We start from the raw sequence: 19,316 nt of genomic DNA, 5'->3' as shown, positions 1-19,316 counted from the left end.
TTTCTTCATCACGAATAGCACCAGAGCTCCCTAGGGTGATGAATTACGTCGAATAAAACCGTTTTCCAACAACTCCTGAAGGTGCGTCATAAGCTTCTTCGTCTCCGTCGGTGCTAATCGGTATGGTGCTTTTGCTATTAGTGTCGTCGCTGGTAACAAGTTTATTCGGAACTCTACTTGTCTATCAGCTGGTAATCTCGGAAGATTTTCGAGAAAGACTTCTGGATAATCACACACCACTGGTATATTTTGCACCTCCTTTTTTCCTTCTTAGCATTGATCACAAATGCCAAATACGATGTGTATCCCTTGGACAAACATTTCCTGGCTTTCATCAGGGAGATGACTCCAGAATCCACTCTGCGTTTGTCCTCGTACACCATAAATGACTCTTTTCGGGTGGGTTCACCGTTACTATCTTCTTCCTGCAAAGAATCTCAACATCATTGGCACTAAGCCAATCCATTCCCAGAACGTCGTCGAAACCGTTCAACTCTATGGGCAATAGTTCTTCGTGGAATACGTTTCCGTTTAGGTCGATGACGATGTTCCTAATACGATCACTAATAGGTACAAATTTGCCACTGTCAATTTCCACATTTAAGGCATTATCAAGTCCTTCTACAGGAAATGCTAGTTTGCCACCAAACTTATGTGACACAAAAGAGTAGTTTGCTCCAAAGTAAGACAATATATTCACAGGCAAACCATTTACAACAAAGGTACCAGAAGCGACATCTGCTGCCTCCTTTGCAACCTCAAGCGTCATCTGGAAGGCTCTTACCTTTGACTTTTGTGGAATGTTGGGTCTTCTTACTTCCTTCTTCTTCGGGCAGTCCCTCAAAATGTGCCCTTCCTCATTACACTCATAACAGAGCTTCTTAGTGAACGAGAACTTGTTGGCATAGTGCCATGGCTTTCCACACTTGAAATAGGTGACCCCTCCGTCACCTTTTCCTTGGTGCTTCTTCTTGCATTTTTCGCACTATTTTGCTTCAGCTCCTCCTCCTCTCGAACCAGACTTCGAGAATTTACTCTTCTTGCTGGACCTCGAGGATTCATCAAATTTCCTTTTCTCACCAACCTCCGCTCTTTCCAGACCCATCTCTCAAATATGGTTCTCCACATTCTTAGCAGCCCAGATGGCGGCTTTCAGAGTGGTTGCTTGCTTGACCATCAGACCAAAGTCCACTAGTAATCCGTGGGCAAACTTTTTAACCTTGGAGAGGTCGATTAGAAATAGGTATGGAATAAGCTTCATTTTCTCTGTAAAACGTGCATCGTATTCAACGACGCGTATTCTTCCCTTCTTCAGATTCTGGAACTCATTGTTGATTTCTAGAAGAACCTGCTCCGAGTAGTATTGCATTTTCAGTTGCACCAAAAAATCCTCCCAAGACATCTTTTTTGCTTCACCCTTGGGAATTGAATCAGCTAGTAGCTTCCACTAGCTTAGTACTCCAGATTTTAATAAAGGAACCGCGAGAGCAGTCTTTTTATGTTGCTACACTCTCAACTCTCAAACATTGTCTCCATCTCGGAGATCTAGTTCATGACTTCCACCGGTGTCGGGTTTCCAGATAGACACTGTGGTTTGGATGCCATGAAATCCTTGTACTTGCATCTACTTCCTTCATGTCCTCCATCTTGGTTGTTTCGTCTAACTATCGGTGGGTTGGCTTGACCAACAGTCCCACTGTAGTTCCTTCCTTCTGACTGCCCATCATTCAACTCGGACTGTTTGACCAGTATTGTAGCTTGTTCTCGATTCTGTTGAAGCAAACGTCTAGTTTCCTCCATTTGACGATCCAGCATCATTTGGATCATCGCTTTTACTCTGGCCATCGTGATTGGCTCTGGAGCATCTGCTACAACAGGTATTTGCTGAATCACTTGGGGTTGATTCCTATTACCATTTGCATTCCCAGCTCCACTGCGGTTTCTTGTCATTTTGATCTATATACCGATTAAGGTGAATTTAGATCTTTATTTAGGACAGACGTTTAAATCATCCTTATCGCTCCGAAACGTTTACATGCTAGTTCTAATATCGTAGTCGTAAGTTTAGAATCCTAAACTTATAAGGTTTCCAGATCCGGTCGGCAACATACCATAGATCCGAACAAATAACATCATGTAAGGCAGAATTTATTTAGCACCTAAAGCATATTAGGCATGCTTTTCTAAATAAGCTAGTGCTCACATCCCACAATCATCGCTTAGAATTCTAAGTTTAAGTCTAGAAATCCTACAAATTCCTAGTTCGCTTAAACTAATGCTCTGATACCAACTGTGACATCCCCATGTCCACGGCCAGAAAAGACCAATTTTTTTATGCTTTGTTTAAAAATCAGAGTAACATTTTAAATAAAAGTGTTGCGGAATTTGTTCCAAAAATAAAATATGAAAAAGATTTATCAAAGCATTTTCAAAGAAATGTATTTCATTAAAAACCTTGGGAAGTCATGTTCGATACAGATCAAGAGCATAAACAGTACAATATAAGACTTGCTACATTTATTCATATCTACAGGCCTATATCCGTAATCCCTCATCCAAAACATCACATCTATGCTCGAACGCCACTACCTGTAATACATGAAACTAAGTGGGTCAGGCTTGGGAGCCTGGTGAGCACATAGGGTTTTCAACCCATAATAAATAAATTATTTAATTTCATCAACCAACAATAACTCGATTACTCATTCATGTTATCCTCACTTTATGTCTCTAAACACCTATCATAAGGGACCTAGCCTAAGGATCATCATCGGGATGCACACTACTACTAAGGGGATTCCTCAGCAATAAATGTCCTTAAGGCAACCATTAGGAGGATGGAGTACACCGGTGAACACATCGTGTAGAAACACCTACAGGTTGCGAGTCTGCTAGTGCTCCACTGGACTGTCTAGAAGAGTCTGTAGTCGTCATCCATACTCCGCTAGATGACAGAATCAACAATAAACAACATCGAGGCCTCTCATCATTTTATCACACATCATCTATTACATCTACCTATGTTTTATCCCAACATTTTTGTAGATATAAAATACATATACAGTTTAAATCATTTAAAACATGTATAAAAATCGTTCATCCAGCATAGATAGCAAGTATAAAGATAATATCCACACATAGCACGTAATTTATATAAAATACTTCATATTTATGTGTAAGATGAAAGTGATTATGCACTCACCTGAAAAGGTGGTGATTCCGAACTCAGACAGTGCTTCGCTTCTTAAAAATAATATCCTTCGACGAAACCTAGTATTATTACCACTAGATTTTAGTCTAATATTTACTGTGACTAATAATAATAATAATAGTAATAATAATAATAATAATAATAATTATTATTATTATTATTATTATTATTATTATTATTATTATTATAAGCGTTTAAACAATATTTTCCAACCACTATGTACAGACAGGGCCAGACATAAAACACCGGAGGGCAGAACCATTTTGGCATATATCACTTCTGAAATCCAACAACCCTATGCGGCCCTTTAAACTAGATTCCCTGTACCGTGAGTAGCTAAAAATATATTATAATGACACTTATATAACTCATAATAATAGCCCAAAAAATTATTATAGGTTCCTAATAACGTTACTATAATTAATTAAAAGCTATATTAAAAATAGCGTTGGCGTAGCTCACTTATAACGGGTTTTCTCGAAAATCGGGCTTCGCTTGGAGCAACGTTCCCGAGCCGAAAAACTCTTCTTCTAGGATCTGTCGAGCACTCCGAGACTTTCTTCTAGCGCTAGGGGGGTTCCCTAATGCTTAGGGGGTGTTTTGGGAGGTTTAGAGAGAGAGAGTAGAGAGAAGAAATAATGGGAAAGGTGTGAAGAAATTGAGGGAGGGAGAGGTTCTATTTATAGGGTGAAATATGGCTGAACTTGGTGCCACATGTCAACATCTGGTAGCAAGAGTTAGGGAGAAAGCAATGCCCAAGATTGTGTCACGTCACTTATTTTCGCACAACACACTTCTGACTTCTAAAATCCGTAACTTTCACATACGAGCTCTGTTTTTGACGTTCGATACATCCACACGTAGGTAAAAATAAGATCTACAACTTTTATTTTGACTCCGTCGGCTAATTCTTGACCAATCTTAAATTTAACAGCACGAGAAGATTATACTATTAAATGTCCGGGTAAAATTCATATCTTCTACATACGGACTCCATTTCCTTCTGTCTTTTTAGCATTGAGTTCCTATTAATGAGGTCTTCAATTCTCATTTAGGTCGTGTAGGCCAAAAATTGCTCAATCTAAAATTTGAGTTTCGGGTTGTGCACTACTAAGCCAAATCTTAGAAAATTCAGAACTTCCTTATACTAAGTCAGATTTGGGTGTTCTTTTTATGTACACTCTCGGTTTAACGTATACTACAACTTTGGCTTAGATTACTAAGGCCACAAAGTCCTCTATTGTAAATTCACTATTTTACGTCACACAGTGTCATGCCGGTTTTGTCGTGAAATCTCAGCAGGTCATAACTTCTTCGTTATAACTCGGATTTCGGCGTTCTTTATATGTCCGAAATCCTTGTCATGACCAATACAACTTTCTTCATCAATATTGGTTTTATCTAACACTTTATTTTTGACGCTTATTTTTATCCTTTATTTATTATATCATTATAAACAAGTAATAAGCACATAAATTCACATAATTCATGTATTACTCAAATAATTCATCTTTATTATTTCAAAATAGGTTACAATGGTTGACCTGAATATTACATCAATATAATAATGCTTAGCCCAGAAACACGAGCTTTACATAGAACACTATAACAGTCAGGATATGATGCATTTACAACTAAGATATATCTTGTTCCATATCACCTAACTCATAACTATTATAAGGAAATTATCATCATTTCATCTTTAAATCATGTAGAAATAGATGCCGCCACGTAAATCAAATAGGCATTTGCGCAATACTCTGAAAGGTTTTAAGCATTCTAACACTCCTATGGTGTACATGCAACCATAGAGACCTTGGATCTATGTTTTTTCTATTATAAATGCAAATTTCATTTTCCAAGGTTCTCAAACTAACTAGCATGTTATGGGGTACTTGTAACATGAAAAACTTAGCAGAATAACATACCTTTTCTTGTGGTTGATTGCTTGGAGTCTTGAGAGCCTAGCACCAATAATGTGGATGCCTCAAGTGGAATCACAAATCACCAAAATACATTGGAAAACTTGAGAGAATAGTATGTAATAGAGAAATCGGCCCACTCTTGTTCACTCACACACTAGTGCCACTTCATGTACCAAAGACCTCTTTATATAGTATTGAGGATTAGGGTTACATTCATGTAAACCCTAATACCCATGACCTTTCATTTCTATAGGATCCATGGGTTAAAAAACTCCATGGACTATCCATGCAAGCTTAGCCCATCCTAAATGAACTTGGCCCATTATATATATATATATATATATATATATATATATATATATATATATATATATATATATATATATATATATATCATTACCTATATGTTGAAGAGTTTCATTTATGTCCACGTCGATACCTCCATTCGTCCTCCAATAACAACGATGTGAGCGGTCATTCTTAACGTATACGGCCATTAGCAGGTGCTTCACACTGCCTCACCGTCATCTACGTCCTGTTTTTCTCATGCTATCATCTACATACTTCACTTCAGGGTTTCTTGTTTGCCGTCGTTTCCCCCAAAGTTGCTTGCCAGCTTCCGCCTTGTTTCAGGCGCTATTGTAAAATGTGTTGATGCATCAGTAGATCTAGATTAAACCGCCATGTCCTCTATTTTACTTATGTACTTTTTTGATTGTATCCTATGGGTCTCTTCTTCTTCATGCCTCCACCATGGATCCTAATTTTAAACCACCTAATGTACACTTTCTTCGACCCTCTGTCATATCCAAGAAACTATCCATAACTATTCAGGTAGGTTTGAGCCCTAATATTCAAGTACTGCTTACCTACAATTATATATATATATATATATATATATATATATATATATATATATATATATATATATATATATATATATATAAGAGTTCATATTTAATTAGCTCCTTTTGATCACTAAATTATTTCTTGATCAATGCTAATTAAATAATATGATTTCATATTATCATATTATAACTGATAATATATTAATAAATCCTAACTATACTATTCTGAAAAGATTATCCATATAAATTGTTTCGGTGAAGTACAACCCAAATGGACCATGCCGGGTCGGGTCAAGTAAATACCAAATATAGTTAAGGACTTAGACACCTTATCCAATAGTCTCCCACTTGGATAAGTTTGATAACTATAGTTTCAAGTATGACTTTAGTGTGATAGCCCGATATTTCTACTCTACGTAATAACCTAACTATACTATTCTCAAAAGATTATCCATATAAATTGTTTTGGTGAAGTACAACCCAAATGGACCATGCCGGGTCGGATGAAGTAAATACCAAATATAGTTAAGGACTTAGACCCTTATCCAATAGTCTCCCACTTGGATAAGTTTGATAACTATAGTTTCAAGTATGACTTAAGTGTGATAACCCGATATTTCTACTCTACGTAATAACCTGAAAAGTCAAATATTGTAACCACTTTTGATATAATGAAATTAACTTCGAAAAAAATAAAATGTGCAAAGGTCTCTATAGGAATATCTGTTATGCTAGATATTGTGTCAAGGTTGAACACTAAAATCCGAGTTATAACGAAGAAGTTATGACCGTTCTAAGATTACCGACAAAACCGGCAACACCGATTAAATGAAAAATGCGAAGTTTCAATACAATAGTTTTTAGCCTTAAGTATCTAAATAAAAGTTGTAGATATCATTAAACCGTGAGCGTACATAAAAAGAACGTCCAAATCTGACTTCGTATGAGGAAGTTATGATTTTTCTAAGATCCGGATATAGCAGTAGACAACTAAAAACTCAAAATAGAGATTGAAAGACTTTTGGCCAAAACAACCTATATGAGAATCGAAGGTCTCAACAATAGTAGCGCAAAGGTGAAAAGTCTGACGAAAACGGACATCGGATGAAGAAGTTATGGATTTTTAACGGACTTTTCATGTCCCATCCCGTTAGAAATAAATAATTAAAAATAAATTCAAAATTTGCCGATGAAGTCTAAACGAGAGTTATAGAGTATATTCTCACCCACGCGTGCATATAAAGAACATCGAAAACGGAGCTCGTACGTGAGAGTTACGGATTTTACAAGTTCGAGACCCAAAATCTGAGGCTATCAGGTCTGCCACGACGTGGCACAGTTTGCCGCGACATGGCAAGTGACTGAGGGCATCCAATTAATGGAAGGAGATAACATTTGACCACCATGACTTCGCCAACCCTTTTTCCACAGCGTGGCACCCAAAAATGTGCCCTATAAATAGAACTCTTGGGGTACCGGGTTTAGGTGCTCCATTCTTCTATCTCTCGTGTCGAAACTCTGCGTTTCCCGGTTTTCACACTCAAGTTCCGAAGGAAGATTCTACACTCCCGAGATTCCCGAGATTCTCGAGAATCCCGAGAAAATCAACTCTTCCAAGTCGAAGTTCTGCTCGATTATCATCCTGTTTTCTCCAATCAATCAAGTGAGTTCATACCCCTATAAACTACACTTTCAAATGTTTTATCAATGATTTTTATACACTTGTAAGGGGGTGGGGGGGGGGGGGGGGGAAATACAAGTAAACACACAGTTATTATCATGTGTAACATAGATTTTCACTATATATACTCTATTTTATCAAGCGAATCATATGTGATTCATAACTACTACATATGAATTTTCGTATGCAATATATATTCTCGATAACATCTTGTCTTTTGGAAATAAAACATGTTTATATATGTATATACGAATCAAACACTTTATTTATACTTTAAGTATATGTGATCATTTATGTCACTTTAACTGTTATACTTTACATTACAAGTGAGCATTACACTAGGATTTACTATACGAATGGAACACACACATTGAAAAACTATAATAGGTGTAGTTTACGAGAAAATCATGAACATTTACATACTAGAAACACTATATCAAAGAGATATTTTCATACACAAGAACAAACGGACATTTTCATACGTAAATCTATTTTATACTAAGTTTTGTGAGACATTTCACGTACTTTCGAGTATGCATTTTAAGTCCTGTATTATATACCATAATCCCTTGTAGGGGGAGCGTGATACTCGTGTATAGATCTATATGGGATTGACAATCCCTCACCTAAGTTGTTAGCTATAGCTAGGCCGGCAGGCCTGGGGTGACAAACGTCATAACTTTCCAACGCCTGAAGAATGTTGTTATAGGCATCCTGGTCAAATAGTATGGTTATAAGACTCACATGGAGTATTAAAAACACATTGATTTACGGGGTTTTTCAAATGCCTTAGCGATTTATACATAAACCTACTAGTTTAGGCATGAAAAGCATTATTGCATTACAGTTTTGGAACAATTAAACTACCATCTACTATAGTAGAAAATGTGGGATTTTCTAGGAACATTTAAACATGTACAAACCATTTTCATTCTATTTCATACAAACATTGTCACTAAATAATTATGAACTCACCAGCTTAAATGTTGACCTGCTCTTTCAAAACTACTTGTATTTCTCAGGGATTAAGTAATACAGGTAAACTATAGCTTTTGAAGAAAGGACGTTACGGCGTTAGTTTAATTTCATTTTGACATCATATTGTAATTTCTTTTGAAACAAGTACTTTTCTACAATGTAAACTTTCAAATTATATATATGATGGTTGTGTTACTTTCTTTACTATGTATTCAACTGTTTCGATACTACATGAAGTCATCCGCCCTCGAACGATTCCTCCGTTCTGGTTTGGGGGTGTGAGAGATTGGTATCAGAGCATTGTTTATAGTGAACTAAGTATATCGAACCACATAAGATACACAAACTATAAATGCATAAGGAACTAAAACTCTCTGTCAAAACGTTTTTACATCTAAAACCTTGTTTCATTTAATTTAGATTATTTTGGGTCGTAAAAGTACAAATACATGCATACAACAATATATTTTCATGGTTAGAACTATACAAGAAGTATTAAGACAAGTTGGACACTACGATTAGGCCTCGAAATATGTAATTGGATTTAGGACGAATATAGCCTGATCAACTATATTTATCTGAGATTGGACTAACGAATGTCGAGGAATGGTCGTAGTGAGCAACAAGTCAAAACTTACCAAAATAAACACTAGTATCAAACAACCAAATTTAAATACTATAGGAGTATTTGGTACGTGGAATAGTTTAATCGAAATGTTTAGTTTTACATGTTTCAAATTTTGTTCAATTCTTATAACCCTATTCTCGTATAGTCAAATGGATGGATTCCACCCACCAGGGGATTCTTACTACCCGAATCAGGGCAATAGAGGATGGGTAGAGGATCCAGAAGAGGATGAAGAACCTGTTGACTTGGAGGAAGGGGATGACTCTGGGATAGACTCAGAACCAGAAGTAATCGACCATCCAGCCGATCAACCTCCCGCTGTTAGGAGAAACTTTCAGGGAGCAACTCCCGTTTAGGGAAGTCACCTTCACCATTGGAGCCAAAAAAAGGGTTACGTCCTCCCTACGACATTTGTCGGGACTTCTACGAAGTCAGCGGCGGAGGTTCAGCCGACCGAGCACTCCCGGTCATGGTGGGCAAGCTAGCCAACCAGTCCTATTAATCCAGGGTGCAAGCTAACCGAATTCGTGAAGTCAACGTGGAAGTACAAGTTCACACTTCCGACATCCGTCGACTGTATAGGTTACAGGATGACACCCAACTTCGCGCCAACACATTCCAAGCACAAATGATTGCAGCCCTCTCTGAGATGAGGGAACAGCAAGCCACCTTCGATAGGCGTCTTATGGAAGCAAAGCAATCGGATGTGGAGTCACGCTCCAAGTGCAACCTACGTTGCAAGTAGTGCTTGCCAAATCCCAAAATCTTGTTATAGAATAGGAACTCAGCTAAAAGTCTTACCTTCTTTAACTTCCTGTAATCAGAGACCTTTAGAAAGGTCAAAAATTTCTAACTTCGGATGTAACGCAACCATATGTTTAATATATATAGGGCATACCTCTTTTGTGTGTTAATTCTGTGTATTTCATTCAAGTTCATGAGTTTGTTTAATTTTAGTCAAACTCCATTGGTGAATCAAACTCAAAGCCCTGTGTTGGTCAAACCAAATTCTCGAACTATTAAAGATAGTTAACTCATTATCATTCAACTCTCAACCACCAAAACTTATAATCTTTTATTATTATTTCTTGGCAGCGCGATGCCTCCTCGTCCAAACCTAAGACCTAGGCCAGGCACGATACCTCCACCACCATTGCCTCCATTGACGGAATGCCGCATTGATAGCTGCTGTAACAGCTGCAGTAACAGTGGCAATGGCCCAAATGTGTAACAATGGTTATGGTGGGGGAGTAAATCGTTCTACGAATGGCCAACATCAAGGTCATTCAGGGGATTGTACATACAAGGATTTCATGAATAGAAAACCCATTACTTTTAATGGGGTTAGAGGGATAATGGCTCTATCACAGTGGATAGAGAAAACTAAAGCAGTTTTCGAGATTTGTTCTTGTCCGGAAGGGAACAAAGTGAAGTCCGCTGCTTGTACTTTCTCTGGGAGAGCTCTGACATGGTGGAATGGCCATGTCAATTCACTAACGCTAGTAGTGGCTAACTCTATGGGTTGGGAGAATCTAAAACAAATATTACTGCAAGAGTATTGTCCACGGGGCGAATTACAAAAGCTCGAACAGGAACTTTGGGGCCTTACCATGGTAGGCTCCGACATCACGACCTATACCAACAGGTTTAGTGATTTGGTAATCCTTTGCCCAGGGATAGTTGCTCTAGAGAGCAAGAAAATAGAGAGGTACATCTGGGGACTGTCCCCCCAGATTCAAGGAAGTGTACTAGCTTCCAAACCAGTCACTTTCAATAGCGCCAAACAGTTGGCACAAGCCCTCGTTGACCATGGAATCTATCAAGGCATCGCAACTACCGCTCCGAAGCAACCCAGAGGAAGTAACAACAACAACAACAATACCAACAACAACAACAACAAGAAGTTCTGGAACAAAAGGAAGAGTCAGCCTTCACAAGAACCTTCCAAGAAACAACAGATTGTGGCAGTCCTTGTCGCTACTGCCTCCACTGCTGCTCCAATTACAACTACACCAGCAAAGCAATATGCTGGAAACCTGCCGAAGGGCGCCAAATGCAATTTCCACCACAATGGAAATTGCTGGGAGATGTACTGTAACAATTGCAACAAGAAAGGACATACAACCCGTTTCTGTAGAGCACCAGCACAACCGATCACCTAAGTCCAAGGAGTCGGTGTGGGTCAAGCATGTTACGGGTGCGGTAAAGCTGGGCATTACAAAAGAGACTGTCCTAAGGCAAGGAATGTGGGCTGCACGAGACGAGTGCTGGAAATAAGGTAGAACGAAGCGATAGCTGATCACACGGTGGTTATGGGTACGTTTCTCCTCAATAACGCTTATGCATGCATACTATTTGATTGTGGTACGGAGAGGAGCTTCATGAGTCATAAATTCAAGCACGTACTAAAACATAACCCTAAATCACTCAATAAGATATTTACAATAGAAATGAAAAATGGTAGAACAGAAAGCACGAACAATATGTACATAGGATGCACACTAACTCTAAACGAACATTCATTTCAAATTGATCTAATGCCAATCACTATAAAGAGATTTGATATCATCATCGGTATGGATTGGTTAAGCCTACACCATGCCGATATACTTTGTCACAAAAGGGCCGTTTGCCTGAATCTGCCAAACGGCAAAACTCTTGTCATTTATGGTGACAAACCCAGTACAAATTTACAAATTATCTCTTGCGTCAAAGCCCAGAAATACCTACGTAAGGAGTACCATGCCTTCTTAGCCCACGTGGTAGATAAGGAAAAACAAACGAAAGACCTCAAAGACATTCCAGAAGTCTGCAATTTTCCTGATGTCTTCCCTGAAGATCTTCCAAGTGTCCCCCCAGAACGACAAGTCGAGTTCAGGATCGATTTAATTCCTGGAGCTACCCCGGTAGCTAAGTCGCCGTATTGTTTAGCGCCAGCTAAGATGCAGGAGTTATCTAGCCAATGAAATGAACAACTCAACAAAGGATTCATCAGGCCGAGCTTCTCACCTTGGGGAGCACCAATCTTGTTTGTAAAGAAGAAGGATGGATCTTTCCGCATGTGCATTGATTACCGGGAACTTAACAAGCTTACTATCAAGAACCGATACCCACTACCATGAATCTACGACTTATTCGACCAACTCCAGGGAGCGAGTTATTTCTCAAGGATTGACATAAGATCCGGGTATCACCAACTACGAGTCTTGAAAGGAGATGTTCCCAAAACAGCTTTTCGAACTCGTTATGGTTGCTACGAGTTTGTAGTGATGCCATTTGGATTAACAAACGCACTAGCGGTGTTCATGGAATTAATGAACCGGGTGTGTCGTTCGTTTTTTTGACAAGTTTGTGATCGTATTCATAGATGACATACTCATCTATTCGAAGACTAAAGAGGATCACAATCAACACCTCCGACAAGTCTTTGAAACGGTAAGAAAAGAGAAGCTATATGCAAAATTCTCCATGTGCGAATTTTGGATTCGGAAGGTAGATTTCCTAGTTCACGTGGTTAGCAAAGACGGAATACATGTGGACCCTTCCAAAATCAAAGCAATCGAGAACTGGTCAGCTCCAAGAACCCCAACGGAAATTCGACAATTCTTGGGCCTTGTTGGCTATTACCGTAGATTTATACAAAACTTCTTGAAGATTGCTAAACCACTCACTGCCCTGACACAAATGGGTGTAACTTTCAATCGGGAAGGAAAACAAGACGTTGCATTGCAAACACTAAAGCAAGAACTATGCAGCGCACCTATATTGTCCTTGCTAGAAGGAACAGAAGACTTCGTGGTCTACTGTGATGCATCTAATCCAGGTCCTGGATGCGTACTAATGCAACAAGGTAAGTTCATCGCTTACGCCTCAAGACAACTCAAGACGCATGAAGTCAACTACACTACCCACGATCTTGAACTAGGAGCAGTCGTTTTCGCGCTAAAGATCTGGAGACACTATCTTTATGGCACGAAATGCACGATCTTCACCGTTCATAAGAGCCTGCAGCACATTCTCAACCAAAAAGAACTCAACATGAAGCAGAGATGATGGGTTGAACTACTGAATGACTACAAATGCGAGATTCGCTATCACCCAGGAAAAGCGAATGTAGTAGATGATGCTCTTAGTCGGAAAGAATACTCAGGTTGCCGAGTGAAATCCTTAACCATAACGATCCATTCACATCTGTCCACACAAATCAAGGAAGCTCAGAGGGAAGCCTTGAAAACAGAGAACGTGACAGGTGAACCCCTAAGAGGAATGGACAAGAATCTTGAAGTCAAGGGTGACGGAGTTCGTTACTTCATGGATCGGATCTGGACACCGAAGTTTGGTGGATTCAGAGACGTGGTCATGAACGAGGCACATAAGACTCAATACTCCGTACATCTAGGGTTCATACAAGATGTATTTAGACCTCAAGAAACTGTATTGGTGGCCAAACATGAAAGCAGAAATCGCTACCTATGTAGATAAGTGTCTGACTTGCGCCAAAGTCAAGGTAGAGTATCAAAAGCCCTCGGGATTACTACAACAGCCTGAAATACCCGAGTGGAAGTGGGAGCGGATAACCATGGATTTCATAACCAAACTACCCAAGACAACAGGTGGACTAGACACCATCTGGGTAATTGTCGATAGATTAACAAATCCGCACACTTCCTGCCAATAAAAGAAACCGACAAGATGGAGAAGCTAGCTCGAACCTACATCCGAGAGATTATACGACTACATGTTGTACCAGTATCCATTATCTCTGACTGAGATAGTAGGTTCACCTCATGATTCTGGCAATCGTTACAAAAATCTCTAGGAACGAGGCTCGACATGAGTACTGCTTACCATCCACAAACTGACGGTCAAAGTGAGAGGACCATACAAACCTTGGAAGATATGCTAAGAGCTTGTGTAATCGATTTTGGTAAAGCATGGGATACACATTTACCACTAGTCGAATTTTCACACAACAATCGCTATCACTCCAGCATTAAAGTTGCTCCATTCGAAGCCCTCTATGGCTGAAAGTGCAGATCTCCACTATGCTGGGTTGAACTGGGTGACACGCAACTAGCTAAGGGACAAGTACCCAACAGCACTCTCACTGGCCCGGAAATCATAAGAGAAACAATTGAGAAGATTGTACAAATTCAAGAACGACTAAAGGTTGGAGACCAAGTGCTATTGAAGGTCTCGCCCTGGAAAGGACTAATACATTTTGGAAAAGGTAGGAAACTAATCCCAAGGTATATCAGACCATTCGAGATCCTTGCAAGGATTGGCCCGGTAGCCTACAAACTTCGTCTACCGCAGGAACTCAATAACCGTACACCTTACCTTTCATGTGTCAAACTTGAAGAAATGTTTGACTGATGAGACCCGCATCATCCCTCTAGACAAAATCGAAATCAACGAGAGTCTCCACTTTATAGATGAACCAATTGAAATCATGGATAAGGAAATTAAAAGAACAAAACAAAGTCGCATACCCATCGTGAAGGTCCGCTGGAATGCAAAGAGAGGACTTGATTACACTTGGGAACGCGGAGATCAGATGAAACACAAGTACCCACATCTTTTTCCCTAATCCGCAAGTGTTTTTCTTACATTAAATTTCGGGACGAAATTCCCTCTAACGGGGGGATGATGTGACGACCAGATATTTCTACTCTATGTAATAACCTAAAAAGTCAAGTATTGTAACCACTTTTTGATATATGAAATTAACTTTGAAAAAAATTAAATGTGAAAAAGTCTCTATAGGAATAGCTATTATGCTAGATATTATGTTAAGGTTTATAGAAATACTAAGAACATTAAAATCCGAGTTATAACGAAGAAGTTATGACCATTCTAAGATTTCCGACAAAATCGGCAACACCGATTAAGCGAAAAATGAGAAGTTTCAATACAATAGTTTTTAGCCTTAATTATCTAAATGAATGTTGTAGATATCATTAAACCGTGAGGATACATAAAAAGAACGTCCAAATCTGACTTCATATGAGGAAGTTATGATTTTTCTAAGATCCGGATATAGCATTAGACAACTAAAAACTCGAAATAGAGATCGATAGACTTTTGGCCGAAACAACCTAAATGAGAATTGAAGGTCTCAATAATAGTAGCGCAACGGTGAAAAGTCTGACGAAAATAGACATCGGATGAAGAAGTTATAGATTTTTAACGGACTTTTCTTGTCCTGACCCGTTAGAAATAAATAATTAAAAATAAATTGAAAATTTCCTGATGAAGTCTAAACGAGAGTTGTAGAGTATATTCTCACCTACGCGTGCGTAGTAAGAACGTTGAAAACGGAGCTCGTACGCGAATGTTACAGATTTTACAAATTCGAGGCCCAAAATCCGAGGCTATCAGGTCTGGCACGACGTGGCACAGTTTTCCACGACCCAGAATGTGACTGAGGGCGTCCAATCAATAGAAGGAGATAATATTTGACCACCACGACGTGGCTAACCCTTTTGCCACGACGTGGCACCCAAAAATGTGTCCTATAAATAGAACTCTTGGGGTGCCAGGTTTAGGTGCTCCATTCTTCTATCTCTCGTGCTGAAACTCTGCGGTTAAGCTCCCGAAGCCCTCCCAAAGCCCCGGTTTTCACACTCAATTTCCGAAGGAAGATTCTACACTCCCGAGATTCCTGAGAATCCCGAGAAAATCAACTCTTCCAAGTCGAAGTTCTGCTCGATTATCATCCAGATTTCTCCAATCAATCAAGTGAGTTCATACCCCTATAAACTACACTTTCAAATGTTTTATGAATGCTTTTTATACACTTTTAAGGGGGGGGGGGAATACAAGTAAACACACGGTTATTATCGTGTGTAACATAGAGTTTCACTATATACTCTTTTTATCAAATGAATCATATGTGATTCATAACTACTACATAGGAACTTTCATATGCAATATGTATTCTCGATAACATCTTGTCTTTTGGAAATAAAACATGCTTATATATGTATATACGAATCAAACACTTTGTTTATACTTTAAGTATATGTGATCATTTATGTCACTTCAAATGTTATACTTTACATAACAAGTGAGCATTACACTACGATTTACTATAGGAACGAAACACACACTTTGAAAAACTATAATGGGTATAGTTTACGAGAAAATTATGATCATTTACATACTAGAAACACTATATCATAGAGATATTTTCATACTCAAGAGCAAACATACATTTTTATATGTAAATCTGTTTTAAACTAAGTTTTGTGAGACATTTCACGTACTTTTGAGTATGAATTTTAAGTCCTGTATTATATACCATAATCCCTTGTAGAGGGAGCGTGATACTTGTGTATAGATCTATACGGGATTGACAATCCCGCACCTAAGCTTTTAGCTACAGCTAGGCCGGCAGGCCTAAGGTGACAAACGTCATAACTTTCTAACGCCTGAAGAACGTTGTTATAGGCATCCTGGTCAAATAGTATGGTTATAAGACTCACCTGGAGTATTAAAAACACATTGATTTACGGGGTTTTTCAAATGCCTTAGCGATTTATACATAAACCTACTATTTTAGGCATGAAAAGCACTACTGCATTATGGTTTTGGAACAATTAAACTACCATCTACTATAGTAGAAAATATGGGATTTTCTAGGAACATTTAAACATGTACAAACCATTTTCATTCTATTTCATACAAACATTGTCACTAAATACTTATGAACTGACCAGCTTAAATGCTAACCTACTCTTTCAAAACTACTTGTATTTCTCAGGGATTAAGTAATACAGGTAAACTACAGCTTTTGAAGAAAGGATGCTGCGGCGTTAGTTTAATATCATTTTGACATCATATTGTAATTTATTTGAAACAAGTACTTTTCTACAATGTAAACTTTCAAATTATATATATGATGGTTGCGTTACTTTCTTTACTACGTATTCAACTATTTCGATACTGCATGAAGTCATCCGCCCTTGAACGATTCCACCGTTCTGGCATGGGGGTGTCACATTTACGAACCGACCAACAATCGTAGCTCTTAAAACTTTGTTGAACTATGAATTGCAATTTTAGATAACTGATCATATAATCCTCTGTTCTACATATCAGCCGGACAAATACATGGAACAAAGTCATATTTATTGTCCAGCAGTTTGTTTCCCGATTTCTGATTTGTTTTACATAGAACTAAACTGAACACATAAATTTGGTTCTGACCGGGCCCGACACATAGTTCAAAATAAAATCGTTGACGGGCCCTAATATCTATTTTAATCCTCCAAGGACTAAAAGGAACATATAAACTTCAACTCATATGCTTGTTCTACTACTTGTTGAATCATTGTCACACCCCCAAACCTGAACGGCGGAAACGTTCGGGGCGGAGGACGTCATATTCAGTATCATAACAATTGAATAGTAAAGAAAGTACACACCACCATAATATAAATATATTTGAAAAGTTTACATAATTTGATGTGTTACATGTTTGAATATCAAATACAATATGCTGATCCAGAATATGTTACTAACTTCAGCGCGTTAGTCTTCAAAAGTTGTTGCTACATGGTTTAGCGTTTTCCTGAGAATACAAGTTATTCTAAAGAAAAAGTGTCAACAATAAAGTTGGTGAGTTCATAAGTAGTGTTTTGAGAAAATGTATGCCATTCGAAAGTTCATGTTTGTTTTCCAGAAAATCCGATATTTTCTTATGAGTGTATGAAATGAGTATAAATGATTTTTGTATAAATTGTATGTATTTGAACCAAGAAAATCCTATGTTTTCCTAAAAGTGAGGAGCAGTGTTAAATGTCCAAGACCGTAACTTGTAACCAAATATGCCATGCTTAAAATAATGATGTATAGTCTTATTTTAAAACAAAACTATAAGAAGCTTGTATTTGTATGTGATAATAACCGTAAGATCACTTTTCACTTGAAAACATAATACCATAATAAGCGTCTATCCAGTGAGTTTCCATAACCGTAATACGATGGGTTTGCCTGAGCGCCGTTCTTTAGGCGTCGAAATGATATGACACTTGTCACCCCAAGGACTTTAGCTAACAGTCAGGGTGCAAGATTATTAGTCCCATATAGATCTATACACATTTATCATGTTCTCCAGACGGGAGATTCTGGTTATAAAATAGGTCTTTCTAGCGGTACCTTCATAGGTATAATGAAGATGAATGACTCACGGATTCTCAATTAAGTCACGTATTCATGAAAATGTGCTTTTGTCTGAAATGATTACCTTTTCTATAGTGTGAACAAAGGCATAATAATGAGTTGTATTTACTTGTAAAATACATAGTGTTATACTTGAAATGGTTACCCTCGGTTTGATGTAATATGCATGTTTACAAATAAAACATATTTCTATTTATAAAATATAATGTATCTTAATAGACTAAGGTTGCATTCTGAGATGTTTTGTATGTTAATGACTTCCTATGATAGTTATAACAATAGCATGAAAAGTATAGGAAGAGAATTGTGTTTCACACGATTTTAGTCATGTGTTTACTTGTATTCCCCCCCCCCCCCCCCACACCCTTAAAAGCATTTAAAAAGGTATTTAAAAGCATAGTGATAAGGGTAAGAACTCACTTAGTAGGAGTGGTAGCTTGAAGAAGGCGAGACTAAACTCGAGCAGTACTTCGACTGGAGAAAGTCGATTTCTCGGGAATCTCGGGGGCGTGGGGACTTCAATCGTGAGCTAGCGATAATACCGGGGCTTTAAGGTAGCTTAGGGGGGCTAGAGAGGCGTTTAAGGGTGAAGGAGTTGAGAGAGAAGCAATAAAACCCGGAGCCCTAGCCTTCTTTTTATAGTGCTGGGGGCACTCACGAATGCAGGGTGTTCCTTTAGGGATCACAGCGCGGTCCCCCTTTGAGGTCAGTGCTTACGTATTTTCTTTTGATGGAAGATGGGATGGTTCTGGTCGAAGAACGCAGGGTGTTCCTTCTTGCACCAGCCTCAGATTTTGTGCTCCGATTTTGACGTTCTTTATATCCACGTGTAGGATAGAAAATGCTCTACAACTCTCGT

This window comes from Lactuca sativa, chromosome 3 (assembly GCF_002870075.4).
Source record: "Lactuca sativa cultivar Salinas chromosome 3, Lsat_Salinas_v11, whole genome shotgun sequence".
Taxonomy (NCBI): domain Eukaryota; kingdom Viridiplantae; phylum Streptophyta; class Magnoliopsida; order Asterales; family Asteraceae; genus Lactuca; species Lactuca sativa.
Note: the sequence above shows the minus strand (reverse complement) of the source record.